The 26,951-nt window shown below is 47.1% G+C and overlaps 1 protein-coding gene across 1 annotated transcript in view; it reads left to right on the forward strand.

Moving 5' to 3' along the window:
• Positions 1-26,951, forward strand: part of FOXO1 (forkhead box O1) — a 92,469-nt gene that overhangs the window by 59,664 nt on the left and 5,854 nt on the right. The gene's annotated exons all lie outside the window — the stretch shown is intronic.

Raw genomic sequence — 26,951 nt, forward strand, 5'->3', positions numbered from 1 at the left:
TGAAAGACACCTGCTCCTTGGAAGGAAAACTATGGCAAACCTAGACAGCATATTAAAAAGCAGAGACATCACTTTTCTGCCAGAGTTTCATATAGTCAAACTATGGTTTTTCCATTAGTCATGTATGGATGTGAGAGTTGGATAATAAAGAAGACTGAGTACTGAAGAGATGATAATTGGCAGTTGTGGTGTTGGAGAAGACTCTTGAGAGTCCCTTGGACTGCAAGGAGATCAAACCAGTCAACCCTAAGGGAAATCAACCCTGAGTATTCATTGGAAGAACTGATGCTGAAGCTTCAATACTTTGACCACCTAATGCGAAGAGCTGACTCCTTGGAAAAGACCCTGAGGCTGGGAAAAATTGAGGGCGTAAAGAGAAGGGGACAAGAGAATGAGATAGTTGGATGGCATCACTGACCCAATGGACGTGACTTTGAGCCAGCTCAGAGAGAGAGGGAAGGACAGGGCAGCCTGGTGTTCTGCAGTCCATGGGGTAGATGAGAGTCGGACATGACTCAGCGGCTGAGCAGCAACAATTGCGAATTTCTTCTGGCCTGCACTCTGCTCTCTGTCTGTTGTGCTCAGCAGTTGTGTGTGCTCCCCCGTTGGCCTGCTGGGGAAGGACGAGTCAGTACTCGCTTCCTCAGCCCCTCTACCCCTGACTGGTTCTGGGACTTCGGTTGCTCACAGTTCTTTCACCGCCATCCAGTTGGCAACTCTGCCCAGTGTGGCTGTAGCTCGGTGCCGTGGATGGTTTCTTCTTTTTGAGATGCTTACCTTCTCCATGGGAGCCACGGTCTGCTGGACCATATCTGGACCTCGTCATAGTGCCCTGTGTCCAGAAAACGGGAGATTCAAGGAATCTGTCTACATCACCGCCGTCCCTCAGCACCAAGGGCCCAGGCCACCCTCTTCCAGAGTCTGCGTTCCCTCTTGAACTTCTTCGTGCTACCTTCCCTCCTCCATGCTTGTTGGCAGAAGGGCCTCTGTGATTCTCAGTGGATTTGCAGAGCAGAAATGATGGACTTCTGACGAACCCACTGAGTGGGTACCCTCTCTGCCTGGGACTCTCATCCTGTCTCCATCAGTCATGCTCCAGCCCTGCAGAGCTCTAGAACCTACGCATGGTGTTTTTAGCAACACCTAACACTTCGAAAGGGGCCTCCCTGGTGGCACAGATGGTAAAGAATCTGCCTGCAATGCAGGAGACCCAGGTTCGTTCTCCAGAGAAGATCCCCTGGAGAAGGGAATGGCTACTCACTCCAGTATTCTTTCCTGGAGAATTCCATGGACAAAGGAACCTGGCGGGCCTTGGGGTCGCAACGAGTCGGACACGACTGAGCAGTTAACACACACATACGCACAACGCCTTGAAAACCAGAAGGGAATAAAAGGAAGAGCAGAGGAGTGGATGTTAAGTAAAAGAGGATTTTGCTGGGCAGCTTGTGAAGTGGAATGCTAAATGAAAAATTGTCATGTCCCAGGCAAAACGGTTAGTTAACATTAAGTCCACTGCTCTCCCCAGAGCAATTTGATTTTCTTAAAAAAAAAAAAATCCGCACAGAAGGCATTAGTTCAGTTCTGGATGTGTTATTAAAACTGGCTTTCGCATTTCATCGTGTCTCCCCATCCTCATTGTACTTCCATTCACAGCCAGTCTGAGCCATCGTAACAAATTGAGACTTTGAGACTACTGGGATTAACCTGTGCAGCGAGGATGGAAAACTCAGTTCTGTCTGTTGAATTTTCTGGATTTGTGCTGTTTTGGCTTCATCTTTATATTTCACTAGTTCCGGTTTGGAGTTTCTGTATTTTAGAAAGCTGGCTAGGTTCCCAGTTGGGATACAGGCATACCTTGTTTTCCTGCATGTCACAGATAGTGCGTGTTCGTAAGTAAAAGGTTTGTGACAACCCTGTGTTGAGCAAGTCTATTGGCACCATTTTTTTCAACAACATTATTTTTAAATGAAGGTGTGTGTGTGTGTGTGTGTGTGTGTGTGTGTGTGTGTATATATATAGAGAGAGGACAAAATGCTATGGCACACTTTAAATAGACTACAGAATAGTGTAAGCATAACTTCTGTATGGACTGGGAAACCGAAACATTTGCACACCCCACTTTATTGTCACATTCCCTTTATCTGGGTGGTCTGGAACCCACCATGGTATCTCCAAGCTTGGCATGTAGTTCGCATCCACCCTGCAGGGTTTTCTTAGGTCCCTCTGTTTCCCGAGAGTTGGCTAAATTACCAAAATGGGGCCCAGTTTTCTTAGACCCACGGACAACTACAGGAACTGAAGGATGTTTGGGGGCCTCCAGTTTACTTGAAGAGTCTGAAAGGTTCGGGCTGGGCCTGAGTTGCCAGGCCAGCAGATGACACTGGGCAGAGCCAGGCTTTTTGGCTGCCAGCTCAGTGGCCTCCCGCTGGACACAAAGTGCCTTTTCCCAGCTGCCTGGCCGGCAGAGCCCATGGAAGGCAGTCTTGTCTCCATCCTGCACCATTGACTGGTGAATGCTTCTCTCAAACTTGAGTGACTTTAGTTGTGGAAAGGGTGGACATTTGGATGATGGTTCTTTGGGAAAGAAAGCTTATTTTAGGGATGGTAACTGCCAGGAGTTATTATGTAAGAAGAGACCCGGGCATCTCAACAAGGAGAAGATTTCCCCGTGTGCGGCCTCTAGGCTACGGAGTGAATTCCTCTTTCTGGTGTTTTGTGTGCATCCTTTGTCTTAGATGTTATTAGCTGTTCCTAGTCAAATCCAATCCCTTGTTTTGTGAAAATAGGTTTTTTTGCTTACCCGAGAGTCTCTTCTCTGCCACCGTGCTGGAATAGCTCTTCCGGGACAGAGGATGTCTTTCGAATCTGTTACGTTTTTCAGACTTGCTGGAGGGGTTGTAAAACAACACCATTGCTACTGGGAGGAGTTGGGTAGGGGCCACGAGCAGTAGGCAGAGAGAGGCTGCCAGGGACAGAATTGCAGACTTTTACTCAAACTTGTTGATTGCAAATTATGGTAGAAGAGTGAGACCTGTGTCTGTCTCCGAGTTTCCAGTGCTTGCATCTTCGCCTTGTTTCCACACAGCCCTCAGACACCTGTTGCTTCTGCTGTCAGCCCAGTCGTGCCCCGGTGACCAGCCCCAGGAGTCTGGCGGCCTGCCCCCGTCCTGGGAACGGGGAGCGCTCCTGCACACCTCTGCTGCTGACGCCCAGGAGCACATGCCTTCTTTCTTAACTTCCAGGCGGAGCCACCGTGGGCTCTGAAACCAGATGAACTCGGAGGGTTCTGTTTATCTATTCTGATTTATTTAGGAGGCAGCCGCATTCATGACTTGACTTCTGTTACTGGTTAATTAACCAGACTAGAACATGTTTCCTTTTTACAAATTGAATGCTGAAAGAGTAACAGAGACCAAATATTTTACAACATGGGATCCTTGAATTTGACTCTGAAATATACCATATTTTATTTTGCAGCAACTTCCGGCTTTAGTGACACTGAAGTGCTTTCTATTGTTAGCAAGTTTTGAATTTTAAGTACATTGAAATGGAAATGAAAGTTGTTTCTAAAAATAACCCTGACTGCTTATGTAATTTTTTTTTTTTCCCCTCTCTTTTAAATTCCATGTTGCTGTGGGTGAGGATGGCCTTGATTGGGAAGAAAATGTAAATTTCATGCCAGTCTTTTCTTGTTTAGAATGAATGGGAACTGGATGAAACTGTGTGAGAATAGGTGGGAATATTGGAGGGTTCTTTTAGTGTCTGGTACTCTTGTGGTCTTTTCTTGATGATCTGCCCTGACTGATTGTCCCCTGGGCTGTTGGTGCTAATGGCATTTCTGAGTCCCTGTCTGGTTGATAGTGATGGACCTGCCTTTTGTTTTACCAAGGAAGGCTCCTTCATTGGATTCTGAATTCTCTAGAGCAGATTTGGTTGAGGACTGCTTTTGATGAGGCTCCTACCTTCTCCCAGGGTGACCTGAGGAGATTCAGTGGATAGTTAGATGGAAATGATCACACTGCTCTCTAGCTCCTTTTTAGCCAGTGTCTTCTTTGGGTGACTTTCTGTCTTGGAGTAAATTCCCCTCCAAACCTGATATACTCATTCAAGTATAAGATGAAAGTGTTAGTTGTTTAGTCACGTCTGACTCTTTGCGACCCCATGGACTGTAGCCCGCTAGGCTCCTCTATCCATGGGATTCTCCAGGCAAAAATTCTGGATCTTTCATACCCAGGGATTGAACCCGGGTCTCCTGCATTGCAGGCAGATTCTTTACCATCTGATCTGCCGGGGAATCCCATTCCAAAGCTTAAAAGAGTTTTTTCCCCTGGACTTCGGGATTCTGTGAACATTGTTTGCTTCTGCTAATGGCAGTTGTGTAGGGTTTAACACCCTCATTTTCACTTGGATTTTAGATAACCCTGGAAAATGAAAAGGAAGGCAGAGAACTTTGTTTCACTTGTGACATCACTTGGCTTATCCAGCATTAGCTGAATCAAGACATAATAATGAAAGTAGAGGTCTTTTCTCCACATATACCTGACCTTCCTGAGAAGTATAGGGCATGGAATTATCAGAGCCTGTCTGAGGGGAGGAAGGGTGGGAGATTTAGCACTCTCTTAATCCTCCACTCTTGGTTTCTTTAGGATTAAATTAACAAGTGTTTAAATGTAGGGCTTCTGTTTGCCTGAACCCCTAACCCTTGTTACTTTGTGAGATTGCAGGCCTCCTGCAGCACCCCACTTTAGACCTTGTGTGGACTGGGAACGTGTTGCCGTCTTCTGCCCTCTGCATTATGTAACTTGAAAAGCACTGTCCTAACCTGGAAAAAAGTCTGTTATCTTTCTTTTCTTTTGTGCGGAAGGCCCTCTGGTTTGCTTGGAGGTCAGCCTACGGAGTGCAGAGGCAGAGACCCATTTCCACTGCCAACCCCCAGGGCACTTTCAGAGACAGGGAAAGGATGGGGTGACTGCCAGAGACAGTGCTTTAATTGGATGGGTTTCATAATTAATGTCTCCTTAAGTGAAGACTTCTGTTTAATTTGCCTTTCCAGACCATTTGGTAGAAATTGCAGAGGAACGGAGGGAGAGAACAGCACGTCGTAGTTGGCAGGCAGAGCAGACGTGGAGGTGCCAACTCCTTTGTTTAAAGGTGGCTGTTTCCTTTGGGCACTTGAAGGAGGTTTGGTTTTTGTCCACTGAGCTATGCTGTAGGTGCTGAAGGGCAGCTTTGGGACCATCCTAGTAATTCTTCTGGTCCCTTGCTCCATTCTTGAGTCTCTCTAACAAAAATGACATCATCTGACTAAGGTACCCAGCGTTGGAGAGGAGATGAAACTTGGGTACAGTGTTTAAAAAACTTGGATTTGAAGGGGAGGATGAACACTGTTCATATAAATAACTGTTTGGCTTCCATTATTTGCGTGATCCTGCGGTTTGTGGATAACTGACTATCCACCACCTGTGGGGCCCGGGGACCTTCTCACTCAAATCTGCTCTCTCTCTCTTTTTCTTCTTTGTTCTGAGCTCTTCTTCCCAGGCAGAGGAGGTCAGGCAGGTACACGTGCGCTTGGGAAGGAGGTGGTGGAGAAAATATGGAGTAATGAGCCCTTCTGACTTTGGATTCAGCAATTTAGCATTGGTGCAGTAGGTGGAGTTATTCTCGGAGCCCCATTTTGAAGATTGCTGTGCAGAAACCCATCTGTGCCGCTGGTTGCCAACATTTCTGGTACAAATATTGTCATTTGCTCTTGAGGCAATCTGCTATTTCAGTCCTAGATGCAGTTTTGTAATATGCTGGGGAAAATAGTGGAGAAAAAAATATCTTAAGTGGTGGTATAATCTTCAGTTTCAAAACACTTTAGCAGTGTTTCCAGTAGAGGGTTTGTTCAGTGCGTCTTCTTTTCTCCTTCCCTTGGCTTGTAAACATAATCTAAATTCACTTTTCTCGCTTGCCCTAGCCATGGTTTTCTTGTGCTGACTCTGCACCTCCCTGAAGGAAAAATGGAAGCTTAAGTAATATTTCTTTGAAATCTCACCCTATGAAGGTTTAGCACCTGTTTTGTTCTCTTGTTGAGAAAGTAGCTCGGCCAGAAGTTACCTGATTAAAAAAGAAAAAAGAAGTCAAACACGATAGCACACAACCTTTTCCCTGCCTATATTCTTCCCAGGCCCAGATGGGAAGCCACCTCTCACAGGACATCGGGGACAAGGCCCTTCTGCTGCCTATACTGCGTGGGCATTCCCTGAAGGTTTTGAGGGTATTATCTCCCGGAAGCCCTGGGGATGGAACCGTGTTCTTTTTCAGTGGGCTCTGTCATTAGGCCTTTCCTAGAGAGGGAAAGCGGGTCCTCTAGGAAGGAGTACCTTTCTTTCTGTTTCTGTGGCGTTCTCATTTTTTTTTCCCCCTAGCCTGATGCATAGTAAGAAATCCATTTTCTAGTATGACTCAGTGTACATGTGTACACACGTGACATAAGAGTTTTACAAAATAAAAAAGCTTTCTATTTTGTTAATTAAAAAAAAAATTCTTAGCCTCCACCCTCTAGATTGATTTCACTACTTTATGGATTGTGATCCAGAGTTTTGAGGGCTTTCCCACATTTATTCTTAAAAGACCTTCATGTTGAAGTCACCTTGGAGTTGGGGGTGGGGGGAGTGGATGTCTCTATATATGAAAGACATGGCCTTTGGTTGTGGACCGGGAGTAGGGGGCCCACACTTCCCTTGGACACACAGCCCCTTTTTGGATTGGTTTTATCTTATACGTGAACTTATTAAAAGCATGTGATAAGTTACATGTTTGATGCCAAGTGAGCCCATGTGACATCCTAGCCAGGATAACGTTGAACTTTTCTGGATATCTTGGTCATCTAGATTTTTGCTTTCAACCGTTGAAAACTGGCAGCTGCTTGCATCCACTTTGCTGGATGGGGTTTCAGCTCCTTTTCTTCTCCATTAATCTGAGGTTCTCCTGACCTGTGGTCAGCTGTGAGCAGAACCTTTGCTCCCATGAAAGTACATTCCACTGGTAATTTCCAGAGCAGATGTGGTGTCTGCCCCCACTCTGGAGTCAGATGGCGTGTCAGAATGGAGAAGGAATTTTAGGTGCTATCAGCGTTTGATAAGGAGTGATTATCCTTTCTCAGCCAGAGCAGAAACCTTGGAAGCGGGTGCAGTCAGGCTGCAGTAGGGTTGCTCCCACAGAGTCCCTGGCTGGCCTGTTGGTATCTGCAGCCATGATCTTGTAAAGACTCCATTGTGAAGTTGGCTGTGTGTGTCCAAAGGAAATACTATATATTAAAGAGGAAAGTGGGGGAGGAAAATTCCAGGAAATTGAAAGGTGAGGTTGACACGTCCTCATTCACTAACGATGCTTCTGTTTTTCTTTCTGAAAAAAAACAACAGTGATTTAAAATTTGATCTTAGAACACACTGGCTTTTATCCATAACCATATAATTATATTTTTAATCATCCTTTTTAAACTATCTGTGAAATAACATCATACCAGTAAGTTGCCTTATATTATTTGGTGTTAGTGACTGCAAAGTACCACTAACATGGTGTTTCTCAAACTTGCCTGTCAGATGAGATGCTTGTCAAGAGTATTCTGGGACTTCACTTTCGTCCTGTTGAATCAGAATCTCTTGGAATGACACAGTTGAGTTATTTTCTTAGAATATTAGAACTGAAAGAAAGAATGTTGGACATGAAGCTAGTCCAAGTGTTCTCAAACTTGGTGACGCTCAGTGTTATAACTTGTTTTATTTTTTTAAGGTTTTTTTTGATGTGGACCATTTTAAAAGTCATTATTGAATTTGTTACAATATTGCTTCTGTTTTATGGGGTTTTTTTTTGGCCATGAGGCATGTGGGATCTTAGATCCCCAACCAGGAATCAAACCCACACTGCCTGTGTAAGAAGGTGAAGTCTTAACCAGTGGACTGCCAGGGAAGTTCCAGTATTATCACTTTTTAAAATACAGAGCCCTGGGCCCCACTCTGAACTTGCTGAATCCCAACCTCTGAGCCACAGGCTTTAGGGCTTCAGTTTTCAACATGCTTCCTAGAAGTCGCCAGTCATTAGTCAGGAGTGGTAACCATTCATCATCTCTTCAGACTCCTTCAAGAAAGATAAATTGACTTGATGTGCTTGGTTATTGGGATAGGAAATAGCAGCACAGAAATCCTCTTGTGCTGTCTATTGATTTAACTCAGATAAAACTCACACCTCAGGTCCTGACTGGGTAGGTAAGCACTGTCAGTTTTTAGATGAGTGAGCGGGGTCCCTGCCCTGAGACATGTGGATTGTTACTCAGCCTCTCCAAAGGATGAGGGCATGAGAATTTGGGGGAGCTTTTTCAAGCTGTGTCCATTGCCATCCTAGCTCTCAAATGGGGTCAGAAGGCATAGGGCACCAGCTCGCCTTCACTTATTGACTGCTGCCCCTCCCTTTGTCTTTGGCGTACAACTGTATGAAATAGTCCCAACATCTAGAAGTGCAGAGAGGCTAGTATAGTCGGTGTTGTTGCCTGGGAAATCCCATGGACAAAGAAGCCTGGCAGGCTGCAGTTCATGGGACTGCAAAGAGTTGGACACAACTGAGCGACTGAACAACAGCATTGCACACGCCACTGCACGGGTTTAACAAATGACACCTACCTTGCTCCGTGCCTTCCTGTCTCCCCAGAGGCAGTCACGGTTTTGGAGGTGGGGTGTTGGCTTTCTTAGAGAAGCCTGCCCCCTGGCTGGGCTAATGTATGAGGGCCCATAAATCCTATATAGTCACCCCTCCCCCCCCTTTTACACTTATATAAATGTTGTCAATGTAGGTATCATTTTGCAACTTTTTTTTTTAAGTCAGCATTGTGTTTTTGAGATTGAGCCATTGTTATTACATGACCTGACATGGCCCCATACTTAACAGTAAAATCAGGAAATTGAAGCCAGACAGCTTGAAAACTTTCTTAATGGAAAAAATGCAAGAAGATGTGGGTGGGACAGAGTTTCTGTTGAATTTTTAGTATAGAACTTTGTCATTTAGGGGAAAATAGTTGACTTGAATCAGGCACTATTTTGAATAGCCCAGTATCAACTTAATGAAAATTAATTGCGTGTTGTATGAAAAGTTCAGTGTTTTTATTTACTATGGGTGTAGTTAACTGCAGTTTGGCTCCAGACAGGTGAAAGTTAAAATTTGTGGTATAAAACAGGAAGCAGATGGGGGCTAATTAAAGTTCTGTTGATGATAAAAGGATGGCTGATCAAGGAGCAGCTGGCTCCCCAATTTAAACACAGTTTGTACAATTGTATGAGGACAGTCCTCCACAAGCTCTTTTGACTGTCTTTCCAAGGCGAAGGAATGTGTTTCAGCAACAAGTGTGAGGGCTGTTGGACTCTATTTTTGTTCACTTTTTTTTTAAATGCCTCCGAGCAGGTTCTCTTCAGGATTTATCCACGATGAAGGAAGGGGTCACAAAACACAGCTGAGGTGTTCCATGGTGCTCCGTCCACTCCAGACACCTCTTTTACTCTGGAAAAGCCCAAATGCCTTTCTGTATTCTCTGAGGACATGCCCAAGCACTTGATTTGATTTGATTTTCGAATTTCTTCCAGCACCCTCTCCTGCTGGGTTTCAGAATGTCGCTGCCCATGTCTCGATAACTACATTACCCTTGTGTGTCTGTGTGTAAAAGTGAAAGTGTTAGCCACTCTTTGCAACCCCATGGACTGTAGCCCGCCAGGCTCTTCTGTCCATGGAATTCTCCAGGCAAGAATACTGGAGTCGGTTGCCATGCCCTTCTCCAGGGGATTTTCCCGATTCAGAGATCGAACCTAGGTCTCCTGCATTATAGGCAGATTCTTTATGATCTGAGCCACCGTGTCTGTGTGTGGACAAGGGCTAAGGAGTAGTTTGGCAACTTAAAGTGTCTTTGAGCTTCTGGCTGAGCTTACTTTGCTTGATCATGCCCTGGATGACTTTCACCTTCCAGTGACAGCATCGTTTGTTGCTGCTACTGCTAATAGTGGTTGGATCAACTTTAAGACCCAGTGCCTGGGGATGTGTTTTGTCTAAAAAAACGTACCAGTACTTGTTTCTCTTTGCATTTGTGCAGGGCAGTGACTTGAGGTTTTCCTTGCCTGTGTTCAGAGGCTCGACATTTGCTTGACATTTCATGTTTATAAGTGCTTTGTGTGATTATCTCATTTTAATTCTTATGAAAACTCTTTGGAAGTGGCAGCCGCTGTCCCCATTTTGCAGATGAGGCGATTAAAGAAGCATGGAGAGTTGGAAGTGACTCATCCAAGGTCACATGTTCACTCAATGCCAGGACTGGGTTGTTAGAATCTAGTTTTGTCTGACAGCAGGCTCAGGTTCTTTGGCTCAGCCACCATATCTGACTGGTTTTGTATAGAACTTGTTTTTTTTCTACTTCCTGCTTAAGGAAAGAGCTATTGTTTCCTGAAAAAATAAAAAATCTTAGGATATAGTTTGTGAACTTCGTTTTATTTGATTATGAAAATATTTGTGTGTGTGTGGTATGATACAGGTCTTGGCACTTGATAGGAAATCAGTTTTTTTGAATGAACAAATGAAAGAGGAACAGGCTAAGTTTTTTTGGTCTACCCCCTGGAGGAAGTAACTGTATTCTGATTTTGCAAGTTGTACGTGCTCTTTCTTTTAACAGCAGCAAAAAGACAATGTACAACTAGAAAGTAAAGATCCCCATTGCCTTCACCACTGAGAGACATGTTCGTTGAGATTGTCTTGTAGAAGAAATAGTTGACCATACAGATTCCATGTAACTGGCAGTGAAGGTCACCATTGATATTAGCTGCAAATAGCACTCACTGGAGGTGATAGTCGACATTCGTTGTCAAATGTATGTAAGTAAACCCTCCAATCCTAGCTGCTGCTTTTGCCCAGTCTAGTTCTGTCTGCAGTAGCGCTGCTAACACCGTGTGCTAACGAGGAGAGCCGGTGTGCAGGTTCCTCTCCTCCGGACTCTTGTTTCCATGACCCTGGAAACTGGCTCCCTGCTCACATCATGGTTCTTACCCAGTATAGTGTTATGGCCGGGGCTGGGGTATGTTTTCCTGACCTAGGAGACTTCTTAGGAATCAAATCATTTTTTCCGTTCCCTTGTCTGCTGAGCAGATGGGCCTATCACACTCTCCTCCCGTCATCTCCTCCCTTTCTTCCTCCTCCTGTACCTTGTGTTTGCCTGCCTTCCTCCCACGGAAGCGTTCAGGAGGGGTGGGAGGGATTTGGAATTGAAATTAGAGTGGGCTCATTCTGGCCCCTTGGTAAGTCTGCCATGTGTATTATTGAAGATACTGATGTTGGCTCTTACTGTGAGGTCGTGGGCGAGGGATCTGTGCGGGACCCACAGTCTTTGAGTCCCCTGGCTTGCTTGGGGACGTCTGCGTCTCCTGCATCCTTCAGAGAGGGAGGGTTCACAGTTCACCGAGCACCCGGGCTTCCCCGGGCACCTGGGAAAGGTATGCTCTTTGGGAGGCAGCTCAGCAGCTTTCAGTGGCCCGCCCTTCCAGCCTGGTGATCCTGAGACCTCATAAGTGGGCAGTACTCTGCGTGCTTCCTGAAGACGCTGTACGCGTCTCAGCTCCTCTCTGGAGTTAGGACAGAGCGGAGAGACACGGGAGATGACGTTTGTCCAGAGTCGTCCATATGGAGATAGAGCCAGACCTTCACTCCCTTGACCGCGTCTTGCCAGTCAACCAGCGTTTCCCAAAGTGTGTGCCTGCCGCTAAATATTGGTTTCACAGCATGGTCTGTCAGGAAGTGTCAGAGCCGTGGGGGGTGCACGTGATTACACCCACAAAACAAACAAAAGGTCTGCATTAATGAAGGGCGCTGTGTTTCGCTTTGCATTGCTTTTGTGTGTGAACATGAAGTTAGCGTATTAAAGGCTCTAAAAACCCTGCAGTTGGGAGTCCAGTGTAAGTTGAGGAACCCTTGCTCTTTGGCGCGGACGTTGGAGACGCTCTGCTGGGCCAGAACGCGCTGCTCTGTCCAGGGTTTCCTCTGGAGGTGCTCCAGGGGACCTCCATGGGGAGAGGGACAACCTCACCTTTGAGAGAGCTGGAGGCGAGTCCACCTGGGCAGTGGCTGGAGATGCTTCTGGAACAGAGCATCTCCCTGGGGGTGGGGGGAGGCAGAGGCTGGCCGTGGGGAGTCCTGTCTGTCTCCTTGTCATCGTCAGCAGTTCGGCTGCAGCTATGTGGAGCAGGACTTGAACCAGAACGCAGGAAGGCTCTCAGTCACCAGGCTGAGTGCTCGAGGCCCGGGTGTCAGGGTTGTTAGGTAAAGATTCATGAACTGTAGCCTGGGTGACAGCTGCTCTGTTTGGCAAGGACGGGCTGCAGAAACCTGGACCCAGAGCAGCGTGCCGCTGCCTTTTGGCAGGTGTTTGACCAGGCCCGTTCCCCGAGGCCGCGTGTCAGCATCCCTCCCCCAGCTCGTCCTTCCTCCAGCTCATCCTTAATATCTAACATTTGGCTTTGCCGCTTTTTGTTGCTCTCTGGAGATTGCTCGATTGGGGCGGGGGCAGGGGTGGGGAGCATGGTGGGGGTGCGAGTGGCAGATTCCACATCCCTCTCAACCATCAGTCAGCCCTCTGCTTTGGGAGAAGCAGAGCTTCCTAGCAGAACTTTCCTGTTTTGAGAGACGTTCCAGCCAAGCAGGAATGATTTAATATTTTACACCGAAATCTCAAACTAAGGAAGCAAGTCCAACTTCTGAGACCTGATCCTTGGACAGTATACGTGATGTTCTTTCTTTCTTTTCTTTCTTTCTCCATGTCTCTCCCCCTGCCCCCTTCTCCACCAGCCCCCTTGTTCTCCACCCCCCACCCCTTCCCTCCTTCCTTCCTTTCTCTGGGTCTCTTTCTTTCTGTCTTCACTTCTTCCTGCTTTCATCCCCACCTAAGTTAAGCTGTTCCAGGAGTTGAATGTAGATGGAAAGTTCACATAAAGTATTTTAAAATCCAAAAGATAGAAACTCTGAATCAGTGAAAGTGCTTAGTTCGGTTCTGTTTGTTTTGGTGGGGAGAATAAAATGATCCCACCAGGAGCCACAGTTGGGAGAAAGCGCAGTGCAATAGATGGGACGTTAATAACGAAAGGTGTGGTATTTCTCTTAGCAAGTGTTCCTCAGCAGCAGAAAGGAAGGGATGCAGACAGAGGCCAGGGCCGCTGGGCTGTGGGAGAAGAAAGGTCGGTGGAATCTGCTGAGAGTAGGGTTTTTATCCAGAATCCTGTACTTGTATAGTCAAATTCTGACTGGATAGTTAGCCATTGAACATTAAGTTGCCAAGATTTAGACCTTTCGTGTGTGTGTGTGGGGAGTGTGTGCACCACAGTAATGGAGGTGATGTGTGGTGGAGGGAGTGTGTTTGGGGGGAAAACGCCATCTGTTTATCCTCATACCACTGCCGTCCAGCCACGAGTTGGTCTTGGCCCTGGATCTCACATGCACCCACCAGGGTACTGAATAGCTGAGTGATCTGTAGCAACTTTATCCCTGTTTATGTTGAACAGTCCATGGTTACATTGTAGGGCATTATTTCCTTTAATTTCCCTTTAGCCTTTCAAAACACCCTGAAAGATGTTATGGTTGAGCCTAGACAATGACCTCAAGAAACAAAAATAAACCTCTCAAAGAGTAAGAAGGGCGTTCGTATGCCAAATGTTGTGAACGATGGATAAAAATATGAAAACACAGCAGACTTCACGACTTTTAGAATTTGTTTTCAAAACAAATGGTCCCAGCTCCAGTATCCTGCCCTTCTCTGACTATGAAAAAAAAAACATAGTCATATTTCTGAGATCATGCCACAAGTCTTAGAACCACCAAGCAACATTAGAATCACGAGAAAAAAAAGCCCAGCAGCAACTTTAGAGAGAGGGATGCATGGAGTCCTCGAGATGATGCTTCTCAGCCTTTCCACACAAGCTGCAGCTGCCTCCGTTTGTGGTGAGGTTGGGGTGATCTGAACCAAGGACACACTTTCGGGAAGAACCGTACGAAAGACAGCACCTTCCCGAGACACTTTTGCTAATCAGCAAACATTTATGTGCACATAAAAATACAGATACCCTCGCATTCTTAAGTTTTTGGATAACCAAAAATATTAATATCTGCTTTTCAAGCGGGGACGCAGCCTCCTCTTCTGTTTCGTGGGAAGGCAGGTTGGCTCGTTCCTCTAGGTTTCGTGTCATAACTTTATTCTGATTTTTCACTTGATCTCCTGAGCATTGCATGTGGGATAAAGCACAAGCTTCTAGCTCATTTTTATTAATAAGAGTCACCTCCCATCTTGTTTCCCCCCTTTCAGTGTCTGAACTCAAATATGGCCACACTTACCCCTTCTTTCTCTTCCAGACATGTTTTTAATTCTTTTCACAAACTTTTCTTCTGTATACTGTTTTGTTGGTCACTTTGTATACACTGAGCATTTTAATACTGTGATTCAGTAAGATAAATACTAACTGTTAGATTGTTAAGTCACTTGCCCAGGGTTGTTCAGGTTTGGATTTGGATCCAGGTCTCTCGGGTTTTAGAACTCGTTATATAGTGTGGTGGTGCTGGGTTAGTTGCTAAGTCATGTCCAACTCTTGCGACCTCATGGGCTATAGCCCACCAGGCTCCTCTGTCCTTGGGATTCTCCAGGCAAGAATACGGAGTGGGTTGCCATTTCCTTCTCCAGGGGATCTTCCCAAACCAGGGATTGAATTCACGTCTCCTGCATTGGCAGGCAGATTCTTGACCACTCAACCACCTGGGAAGCTGTTACATAGTATACCCGTCACCTTTTATTTGTTAATGCACTCACATTGAGAACCCCCTTCTCTTTCACCCAAGGTCTGACTCTTGCCTTTCTTCACGCCCCAGTTCCAGGTTAGGGTCTTTCCTTCTTGTGTCGAGCTTGTGCCACCTTTCGTTCCATGTTGTCAGCCTGGGAGGCATGCTACTTTGCCTTTTCCATGTATCGAGTATACAGTAGAGGCCCAATAAATACTTGTTGAATGAAAATGACATTGTAGAAGATCCTGATTTAATGTTACTGATATGGAAATGGAAATAAGTTAATTTCTGAGGTTGTCTGGATTTAAATAGTTTGCAGTAGACCCACTTCAGCTAAGCTTTGCTTGATTTCTTGATTAATTTTGGATGGACTTTTGAATGATAAAAATGAAGGTAAGAGTTTATCTTCTGTTTGTATTTCCAATAAAAATGACTGATTCTGGTCCTGTGAGATCCGTAGTACCCTGGTCCCCTCCATCCCCCCAACAGCAAAACTGCTCTGGTACCCACTGGGGCAGAGCTGACTGGACATGTCCTGCTCCAGCCCTGACTGACCTTGGGGTCCTTTTTGAAACAGTCGGGTGTCTATGTAATTAAATAAAAATATGAATAACCCAAACTTGAAGGCTTTTAAAGGAAATATTTTGTTCTGAAATTGCTGCCGCTGCTGCTTAATTTATGGCTACTTCGAGGACCAAAATAGTTGTCCAGTGTATTGGGGCCTATCTTCATTAACTGGTTGATAGAAATGTATCATGGACTCTAAAAATGGTTAAAATATAAAACTTCTTACCTTTGGGGTTAGAGCTGCAGTGAAGAATGAGTGTTTCAAACTCAGTTCACCCACTTACAATTCTAATCTCGCTAACAGTCTTAACTAGGTTGTCAGAATTTGTCTCAATTACTTTTCCAAGTAATTAAAAAACAAAGGAAATAAACTCATATCAAAGACACTACCTGTTGTTTAGAACAAAATGAGAGGAGCTGAAATTAGACTTACTCACTGCTCATCGTCAGCCAGTCAGTCCAGTCGCTCAGCCGTGTCCGACTCTGCGACCCCATGAACCGCAGCACGCCAGGCCTCCCTGTCCATCACCAACTCCCGGAGTTTACTCAGACTCATGTCCATCGAGTCGGTGATGCCATCCAGCCATCTCATCCTCTGTCGTCCCCTTCTCCTGCCCCCAATCCCTCCCAGCATCAGGGTCTTTTCCAACGAGTCAACTCTTCGCATGAGGTGGCCAAAGTATTGGAGTTTCAGCTTCAGCATCAGTCCTTCCAGTGAACACCCAGGACTTATCTCCTTTAGGATGGACTGGTTGGTGTCTTAATAATGGGCCCAGCAACATCCAGGAAGTCTTGCCTTTGTTTTAGATGATCAAAGATTTCTAGAAATTGAAATTTTTAGCATCTTTCACATTTTTAATAATAAATACTGTGTTTTCCCAGTGTGCTATCACTACATTTTCACCATGCTCCTTTGGGTTATATGATGGTAAAGTATAGGACATCATCTGCCTGGCTCAGATGCATATGCAGAAGAAATTACCTAACTTGGACATGATTATAAACCTTTACTCTTCTGCGAACACCCTAATACTGAACCATTTTGGCAAATGCATAGTTTTAACAAAGTGGAGAAGAGGCACCCCAAATGTACTAACATACTGTGGTGAATTGTAGCAGTGCTTCAGAGTATACTTGAATGCAGTAGCTCAGAAGAGATACAAAACATTTGTGCCCTGTGCAAGATTCCAGCCACAATGGTTGCTATTCACAGTTCCGTTTGGGGCAAAATTCAAAGTGATAAAACTGAGAACAGTGAGCACTAAAGTTCCAAAGAGGAGTTTAAGGTGTATCACCACAGCCTTTGGGCTTGGGCGAGAAGTTCTCATTCTCCATTGGTTTCACCCATCTTAAGAAACAGTTCATATAATTATTTATTCATTCTTCCTTTTTCCATTTCCCTCTAGTATTTAAGATAGAGCTTAACTGTACAAAATTCTCTCCTTGCTTTCTCAACCCAAAACAATGGTTATGTGTAGCCAGGGCACATATCCTAAAAATGATATTCAAAAGTAGCTCTGAGGTTTTTCCTTTGGAGATTTGTAAACATAGTCTTATGCTTTTAATTCTTGACTTTGTCGTTCATGTTTCTAAAGAGGTTATGAGTTAAAATTGCAGTGTGAGAGTAAAAGGTTTAATACAAGGAGAGCTTTCCAGATGGGCAAGGTTTGCAATCACTCAACTGGGGACCCTTTTTGTCCTACTTGGGTTTCCCTTGTGGCTCAGCTGGTAAAGAATCCACCTGCCATGTGGGAGACCTGGCTTTGATCTCTGGGTTGAGAAGATCCCCTGGAGAAGGGAAAGGCTACCCACTCCAGTATTCTGGCCTGGAGAATTCCATAGACTGTATAGGCCAGTTCAGTTCAGTTGCTCAGTGGTGTCCAATTCTTTGGGACCCCACTTGGGGTCGCGAAGAGTTGGACGTGACTGAGCGACTTTCACTTTTCACTTCACTTTGTCCTACTTGACTTTCTTTCTCTCTTCTCTCTGGAATATGGACCAGCCTAACCCTGAGGCTAAGCTCAAAAGTAATGGAATCCACAGAAGTCCTAGTAGGATATCCCCTGCTAAGTCACTTCAGTCGTGTCCGACTCTGTGTGGCCCCATAGACGGCAGCCCACCAGGCTCCCCTGTCCCTGAGATTCTTCAGGTAGGATGTCCCCAGGTCATCTAAATTGGGTTCCAGGGCAGACTCAATTAGGAGCCTTCCAGCCCCCTGAGCCCAGGAAGGTCTTGGTGGAGTATGTCCTCCCAGAGCTGGCCTTAATCTTGACCTGAGGGCTGACTTAAGCTGTGGGTCCTTGTGGGCGGGCATCCCTTAATAAATGTGTTACTTCTGGTGGAGTGTCAGTGACTGTGTAGAAATGAGGGGACCGCTTCTCGGGCTCCTTCGCTGTTCAGTTGATGCACAGTTTTCCGAGGTGACAGTGCTGTTCACAGCAGAGGTGACAGACAAGAGCAGCACCATATTGCGGCGGGAGCACCTTGGACAGATGCCGGTCGAGTCGAGCGCAGGCTTCATGCAGGGATGGGCTGTGCTGGCGAGGAGGTGTGGCTTCGGGGGTGGACACATTATGAAGGGCCCTGAGGGACCCGTGTGTGTAGGCACTTAGGTAACCTAACTGAAAGCTGCATTTCTGATGTGTTTTGGGGGTTCTCTTGTGGTCTCTTGGAGAAGGAAATGGTAACCCACTCCAGTATTCTTGCCTAGAGAATCCTGTGGACGGAGGAGCCTGGTGGACTGCTGTCCATAGGGTCACGCAGAGTCAGACATGACTGAAGCAACTTTGCATGCATGCATGCATTGGAGAAGGAAATGGCAACCCACTCCAGTGTTCTTGCCTGGAGAATCCCAGGGACACAGGAGCCTGGTGGGCTGCCGTCTTACGGGGTCGCACAGTCGGACACTACTGAAGCAACTTAGCAGCAGCAGCTTGGGGTCTCTGAACTGGCATGGATCCTGCTGGTGCTGATGAATCCTTTGGAAGAAGGAAGGAAGGTGTGGGGAGTAGGGCTGTGGTCTGTTCACTGAGGTGGATCCCTGGCGTCTGCAGGGCGTGGGGAACGCTCTGGCTAACCCAGTCTCCCATGGTGGGCGGAATTTTGTTTTATCTTAAAGTAAATGGGCCCAGTGTTATTGCTCGTGTTGGGTCAGTCAGTGAATATTTGTAACTGTTTGACTTGGGACAAGCTCTGAAGAATTTTTTTGGAGTGGCCCCACAACAGTATGTACTTAGAAGTCATTGTTGCTTTATTCCTTAGCCAGAATGATGGCCCGAAAGCTGGTTTCAAGATTCCATATAACCAAGAAAATGCTCCATTGCAAATAATGTGTGATTCAGAGTGGCATATTTTATTGCAATTTGCTGTTCATTTTGCAGTCTAGATTTATCATATTTGAGTTCCAAAATAGAAAAAAAAATCCGTATAAACCTCAATTTTGTACTTTGTAATTCTGTTTACTATGCATACCAATTCTTCGTAAGTAGATTATGCATTCAGTGGATTAATCTTTTCTTAGCATTTTCTAGAAAGTGAACATATTAACATATTTAGGGTAAAAGGCAATTAAAGACAGTACATCCTATCGGTGGGATATTATCCTGCAGATTCTAATCTGTCCCAAGTTTCAGCATATTGCCTTTACATTTGTAAAGCTTTTTGTTGGTTTTTGTAAGCAGTTTAGGTGCACACCTTGGATAAACATTTACTTAACATGAACAGGTTTAATGGGCTCATCATTAACTTTGACCAAATACTTTGAAATTCACTTAGTTCTCTTTAGAAAAATTTAAGATGGATCAAACTCATGCTACCTGTGAAGTTTCACTGTATGCCCGATTTAAGTTCCTCACCAGAAGAGAGTAAGTAAAATCCTAACATATTGTTTTTTGGTTTTGATTTTGTTTTGCCTCATTATGGTAGCCAAATACGTAAGATAGTTAATTGCATTTGTAAAGCAGCGTGTTTATGGAGCCATTGCAGATTCGAAAAATGGTATGGCCTATAAAATAGACAAAGGCTTTCATTAGGCAGATGGAAAAATCGCCTCAACAAATGAGTTTCCTCTTAATATTCTGTTCTGGTAGGGCCTCATGTGTTTGAAGCAGTTGTTAGGTAAGAGCAGCAAAAAAAAAAAAAAAACCCCAAAACCTCCCTATTCTGGGCAGTTAACTAAAAAGACCTTTCTGGAAGGAAGGGGTCTTTCAGGTCGGCCGACAGGCAGTGGGGAGTGGTGGTTCCCCGCCATGGACTTGGCAGAGGCCTCTGCGCCTCCCTGGGGAAGCAGTGAGTGGGTTAAAGGGCCGGGCTGCCTGCTTGCCGCACTGGAACTAAATTAATCTCAGGAGAAACCAGGTCTACTTTGAAATCTTTTAGTAGCTCACGCGCACACACACACACACACACACACACACACTCACACACTCACACACTCACACTCACACACACCCGCCCCCACCTTTCTGAGGTATTTAGGAGAATTTTGGCTAAATGAAATTTAGTCTCTGCATACACACACACACACACACTCACACACACCCACCAGGTGATGGCATTTGCCTGAGAGGTGGCCACACACACACACACACCCTGAAACGTAGTCTCTGCATACTGGGACCTTACAGCCAGGGGTGATGGCGTTCGCCTGAGAGGTGGCCACACACACACACACACACACACCCTGAAACGTAGTCTCTGCATACTGGGACCTTAGAGCCAGGGGTGATGGCGTTCGCCTGAGAGGTGGCCTCGTCGGCTCCCATGGCAACCTCGGGCCCAAGCGTGTGACTGTGGGAAGTAGTTTCTGTTTTCCAGGCTTTGCTTAAGCAGGGCTCCACGTCAGCCGCTCTTGTGGAGACTGTACCTGGACAGGGGGGCTCAGGTACCTACCTCGGCGTCTGGAATAGAGGGAGATGCCTGCATCTGAGGCTCTGAGCTCACCTGGGTTGTTTGGGGCTCTGCCTCTTGGAGTTGCTGGTTTCTGCTTGTGTGTAGAACACAGGACATGACATGGTATGGGTTTTCACATCCTGAAAATCAAGGACTTTGCCCTTCCTTTCATGAAATGTAGCTTTCTGTGACACGCAGTTTTCCTTTGGGACACAGCATGGGGAAACATGGTGCCTCTTTTTAATTACAACCTTCAGAGAAGCCAGAACTTGGGATAATTTTAATATCATCAAGTAAAATTTCTGTTCCATTCTGAAGATTTTTCCTTAAGTCCCCAGTGTCTGATGTTAGTGGCTGAAGATTTACCCTGAAACACTGAGGCTTTTGGCAAATACGACCTTATTAAAGATCAGGCCAGTTGTGGAGCATCGCCCGGTTCTCTGTTCCAAGGCTTCCTCCTTGGCCAGTGTGGGAAGAGACGAGGCAGCAAGTTGTCCTCTCCTATTTGCCATCCCGAATACAAGCTGTTAATGGGCCGGCGTGCGCACCTCTCTCCTTGAACAACCTTGTGGATGACACAGGTTCTGACAGGGATCACCTCCAAAGCTGACCAAGCACGCTAGTTAAACGATCCAGATCTCTACCTTTAAAGTCCTCTTAGGGGGCGAGAACAATTTCTCTGTCAAAGAACCGTCGCAGCTCAGTTGCAAGGACATGGAAACAGCCTCAGGAAGGCTGGCTGCCTTGTTGAACAGGAAGTTTGTGATGAATGGTTTTTAATCAAGTTGTAACCGTTCCATGATGGCCAAAAAATTCCTGTTTATACATCCCTTTACTTCCTATCACAAAATAGCCAACCTTCACTTCCCCGCTTTGTGCCAGGTGATTCTTTGAGTGCTCTTCGTGGAGAGGATGCTGTTCCGTCCCCAGCGAACCTGTGTCACAGCGGTGCTGTGTCACGGGTGTCAGGACGTGGGGAGACCAGGACCCCACGGTCCGACCTTGGAGTCCGCCTCCCCGCTGCCTCCCCAAAACCTGAAACTTCTCCTGAGATGTTACATTTGCCTTTTTGGTTCTGTTTCACATGCGAGCCTGGTCTGCCATATGCTTTTTTTTAGTAGAGGCTGATGTAATGTAGTCATATTTTCCTTCCTTTGAAATGATTTGAGTCAGAGGTAAAGCTGCTTTTGGAGCTAACTGTGCACCTGTAGCCGTCGGAGAATGTGTAGCTGAGATTGGTTTGGTCCGGGGGAGTCATTGCGTGTCCTTGATTCTGGTTTTACGGCTCTTCTAGGGCTTCTGCACCACGTGGTTCCTGCCTTTTGCAAATGAGCTTTCCATCTGCATTTTAATCTTTCCGAACTCTATTTTCCCTAATACAAAGTAAGGGTGTGAGGAGAGGTGACCTTCCCAGGACTTTCCGGCTCACAAGTTTAATGAGGCTGTGCGTCCTCTGTCCACAAAGCTTCCTGGGGAAGCGCGGGTCCTAGTGCAGACTGGGGGCCACTGATGGCAAGCGAGAAGGACAGGTTTCGGGGAGGTGAAACCGGCTTTCCAGAAGAGCTGGGTGCCGGAGCCTAACATGCACGCGTGTAGTAGATCAAGCTCTCCGCAGCAGATCTACCATTACAGCATTTTCTAAAATTGAATGTACATGCTTCGATTGGTGACATACATCTGTCACCATCACCTGTAAAAAAGGATGGGCAACAAGGTCACCTTTCCCTCCTGTTTGCAAGCAACATGCGTTACTTTACAGAGTTGTTGTTTTATTAGCACCTCTGACGGGAACTCTGCTGAATAGAGATTATTCCTACTTTCTCCTTAGTTTGTTTTTACTCTTGGAAGTGCAGGAAGGGATGTGTAAAAAGCCAGGAAGCAGGAGGAGGGGCCACGTCCATGCGGGAGCCTACGAAGCCATTGCACACGCGGACAGAGTTCACAGGAATTAGATAAAACACTCTGGGAAAAATCTAGTTTGTCTCGCATTTTTGAAAGAATTTCTAGAATTTCTGGAACAACAAGTTCATTTAGTCATGTGTCCCAGCGTCTGGGTTTGAAGTTCTCTTTGGCTGGCTGGCCAGCTGTTGCTCACACCCACCCTCTCGCAGGGCGATGGGCAGTTCTGGGCTGTGGGGCCTCTGGGGGCCTTTCCATTCTCCTTGTGGGTTCCCACAGCTTCTTTGCACACGCTTTCCCCGAGGCAACACTCACATCTGAAATTCACACTTCAGCTGCTCTGGTTTCCTGCCACGAAGAGTAGCCAGTTAGAATTAAAAGCAAATCATATTTTGTAAATTTATTACCCATTGAGGCAGAAAACAAGCTTTCTAAACTAGTATTTGTAAACAGAATTATTTCTGCTCCCTCGCGGATGCACACAGGTAACCTCAGTCTTAAGTAAATATGTTCCTCTGATTCTTCTTAATGATGGTGAAGCCAAAACATGGTTTTTCCAGCAGTGGTGTTGCATGCAGAGACATTTTGCAGGAGATTCATTTTCTGAGCCTCAGTGCTCCCATTTTCAACATGGGGCCAATGATAACCTGCCTTCTAGTACTCTTCCAAGGATCGAATGAGACATGATGTATTGGAAGCAGTTTGTAAGCACTAGAGTAAAATCCAGGTGTAAAATATGAAGGCCCAGGGGGTCCTGAGCAGGATGTATTCAGCTTTAAGTTTGCTGGTTTTATATTTGGTTGAACACAAAGACCAGAGTAGTCTTAGAATGCCCAGCAGAAATTGGGGTGAAGAGTGGTGGCTGAGAGGTGGTGGTCTCATTCTCATTATAAAGGAATAACTTAATTATTAGAATAATGTAGTTATAAAGGAATAATGAGGAGACCGATGATTGTAATATGGACGGTTTGCTGAAACACAGCCATTATCCTGATCAGAGCAGCGGCTGATACCAGTTGAGGTAAGGGCATCTGTTATCTCATTTAATCCTGAAAACATCCTGTAAATGTAAGATCTGTTCATCCATCCAGCAGATGCTTGAGTGTCTCCTCGGCGGTGGAGCTGTGAGGGTACAGTGTCCAAGAAGACAGCCCAGGTCTCCAAGCTCCTGGAGCTCACAGGGTTGTGGGGGCCAGGCAGAGCAGTGTTGTGCTTGTGGTGAGCAAACCAGGCCCCGTGTTAGCTGCAGAATGGGATGGGGTTCTCGGGAAATGCTTTCAGAAAGAGACACGGGCTGAGACTGAAGTAGCGGGTGGGGTGGGAGTGGTGACCTTTGGCAGGAGAACGTCAAAGGTCCTGGACAGTCCTTTGTACATTTCCTGTCCTGAGTGGCCATTTAGGTGGACTGGTTCCTTCCCCAGGTAGAGCATAAAACACCCAGAAGGCAGACTCTGTGAATAGTTCCTTCTGACGCCCCCCACAGCGCCCAGCATAAATCAGTTCCAGTGTTAATAAAAGTTACTTGGCATGAAGCCGTGCACAAATGGACAGAGAAAAGAGGTGGATGGCATGACACCTTCCCTGTGATGTTTTTGGGATGTTGGTCAACAGCTGTTCATTGAATGTATCTTGTGTGTAAGGTGTCTTCTAGGAGCTTTGAGATGAGATTAAAAAAAAAAACCCTTACCCTTCAAGAGGTGTGGAATCTGGTCTGCAGAGTGCATGGAATGAACCCGTGAGCTAGAAACAGCCACTAGAGCAGTTTGAGCAAGCCGGGGCACCCTGGCTGGGGTACAGCGGGTCCAGAGTGCCACTGCCCCCATGGACTTGCCGCCTCGCTCAGGGTAGCCAGTCCACAGATGGGGGGGCGGGCAGCCGAGGGGTGCGTGCAGTGGAGATGACAGCTGGTGGAGGGGGAGTTGCTGAGGGCTCCTTCTCTCTGGTGGTCTCGGGCGAACACTCGGGATTTGGGTGAGCGGTTTGCACTGCGTGAGTCCTTCTGTCCTCACACTCTGCCTCTCTCCTCACGTGATACTTGTTCCCAGTTGAAGAACTGAACAGCTCAGAGCCCTGCTGGCTGCGTGTGGCTCTCTGCCCAGGTCATAGGTAACCACGCTTGCCCCACCCTGGCTGGGTCCACTGCATCCGGCTGGGATTTGCAGGCGTCACTTCATGAATTGATGTTGCTCAATCGCTCAGTCGTGTCCGACTCTGCGACCCCATGGACCACGGCACGCCAGCCTGCTCTGTCCTCACTCTCTCCCAGAGCGTGCTCGCACTCACGTGCGTTGAGTCGGCGATGCCATCCAACCATCTCTTCCTCTGTCGCCCTGTGTCTTCCTGACCCCGGGATTGAACCCCAGGCTCCTGCATTGCAGGCAGATTCTTCACTGTCTGAGCCGCCAGGGAGCCCAGCATCATGACTCGTGACCTGTGTTTTTTCAGGCTTTACCTCTTCAACGTCTCCCACTCCAGTTCCTCCCACTGGATTATCATGGCTTCTTTAGTGTCCTGCTGGCTATGTGAAAAACAGGAATTTATGTAACCAGCCCTGCAGAGCAAACCTTTTCCTGTTTGGGGAAAAAATTTTTTTAATTGTTGGTAAAGTTAGGAGACAGCCCTGTTACTCAAAGAGTGACCTGAAATGTCCTCTTAGGAAAATATGTAGCATAATGTTTTGATAAGTAAGGGGTTGCTTACACCCCATGTGCACCCCCGCGCCGCCTCCCCCCACCCCCGTTTTTGGTAAGTCTGAGTAGTAAGCCAGTGTGTGTCCTGCCCAGGCTAGTGAATACTTCCTGACCTTTTTTTTTTCCTTCCTCCTAAACTTTTTAAAGATTCCATCTTTGAACAGCTTCTGCAGTCTTGTTTGAAGTGTCCCCCAGTTGCAGTTACAAATGATCTGACCTAGTTATATGTATCATAGAGCTGTGTCCCCCTACCCCCGCCCCCCAGGCTCTACAGACAGCCAGGAAGCCACTATCTAGGAAGATCTTCCCCCTTCATCATTAACCAAATGTGACAGGGACAGGAGTCAAGCTTCCTTTCCTCCAGAGATTCCATCGTAGCTTATCTGTGTTTCTATTGTGTTTAAAGAACTAGATAATCATGATGGAATATTGTGCAAAATGCCCAGACTTCCAGCCTGTACAGGCTCCGTTCCAGGTTGGCCCCAGAAGCAGGCCTGCTTCTTTGAGGAGGGATGTAGAGGTTGGGGGGCCCTGTTGTGTGTGCGTAGAGGTTGGGGGCCCTGCTGGAGTGCACACACGTGTGTGTAGGTTGGTGGGCCAGCAGGAAAGCACTGTGTGTGTGTGTGTGTGATTCAGTGAAACCTTCCGTGTGTGTGTGTGTGTGTGTGTGTGTGATTCAGTGAAACCTTCCGTGTGTGTGTGTGTGTGTGTGTGTGCTTCAGTGAAACCTTCCCTGTGTGTGTGTGTGTGTGTGTGTGTGTGTGTGTGTGATTCAGTGAAACCTTCCCTGTCGGGTTTGGAGAATCTGACGGGGTTGGAACAGGATATTAGGGAGATGCAGCTCCCGGCCTCTTTCAGGGCTCCAGTCTGGATTTGGGGACAGGTCTGTAGGTGGGAAGAAAGAGGACAGAGTCTTGGGAACAGAAGAATCCCTTCCCCGCCACCCACGTACACGCCTGCCCAGCATCCAGCCTGGAAGCCCCCTTCCAGGGCCGTGACCGACCCCACTCGCCTGGGCCTGGCCGAGGAGCTGTCCCAGGGCTGCTGTGTTGCAATCCTCGCGTGGAATGTAGGACAGAGGGTCAGAGGGCATTTGGAAATGTAGATTTCTCAGCCTTGACTGTCCAGCCTCATTCTGACTTCGGCGTCTCCTTTTTGAAAGGGAGATTTTTTTTTTTTTCTTTTTCTTTGTTTTCTGCCTCCTCTAAACGAGAGAGATGGCGAGCTCATGGTTTGTGTGGTGCCCCGGCTGGTCCTGCCGTGCAGAGGCTCTCTTCTGGCACAGCGACTGGCACTCAAGCATCTGAGTCCCATAGCAATGAGGATGTGGGCGCTGTGGCTGCATCTCTGGGTGACCACAGATCCAGCCAGAGCTGCTTCGTGGTCGGGGAGAAGGGGCCGCAGGGGTCCCGGGGGCTCGCCTAGCCGAGCCGGGCATCCACTTGGCAGAGGAAGCCAGAGAGGTGTGGGGACCACGCTCTCAGTCCTGCTCCGGGAGTCTAGGACGCCCAGAACCCGCTCCGGGCCCTGATGATGAAGCGCGCTGAGTGCACAGAGAGAGAGGCTGCCGCGTGCCTGTCCTGTGCTGGGGTCGAGCCAGCCAGGATGCTCCCTGCTTCCCAGGAGCCCCCCTTGTCCACAGCAGGCTCTCCAGGTGCCGGCAGCCTCACGCTTCCCCCAGGACAGGGGTCACGCTCGGGCTTCCTCCCTTATAGCCCGGCCCCACCGCTTCTGCTGGGGCTTGCGCCGTCTTTGGCTCCTGTCACGGGGTGTTCGGAGTTGCGGGTTTGTGTTTGTAATACCACTAAGCTCCTACCCACACACCAGTGACTAGGAGGAGGGGAATGGGCTCAGAAAGGGTGGAGCCTTGTGTCCTCCTGCCAAAGTGGGATCTGACAGCTTCTTTCCAGCAACCACTTACCATGTTGGACACGTGGCTGAGCGCCTGGCATCCCTTGTGTCGTTGAACCCATGGAGCCAGCCGCAAAGGGGGCTTTAAAGCATGCAGGGGCCAGGCAGCCTCCCAGGGTTTGTAGCCAGTGAGTAGCAGAGCTACCCAGGGGCTCAAAGTTGGCTTTC

Source organism: Odocoileus virginianus, chromosome 8 (assembly GCF_023699985.2).
Source record: "Odocoileus virginianus isolate 20LAN1187 ecotype Illinois chromosome 8, Ovbor_1.2, whole genome shotgun sequence".
Lineage (NCBI taxonomy): Eukaryota > Metazoa > Chordata > Mammalia > Artiodactyla > Cervidae > Odocoileus > Odocoileus virginianus.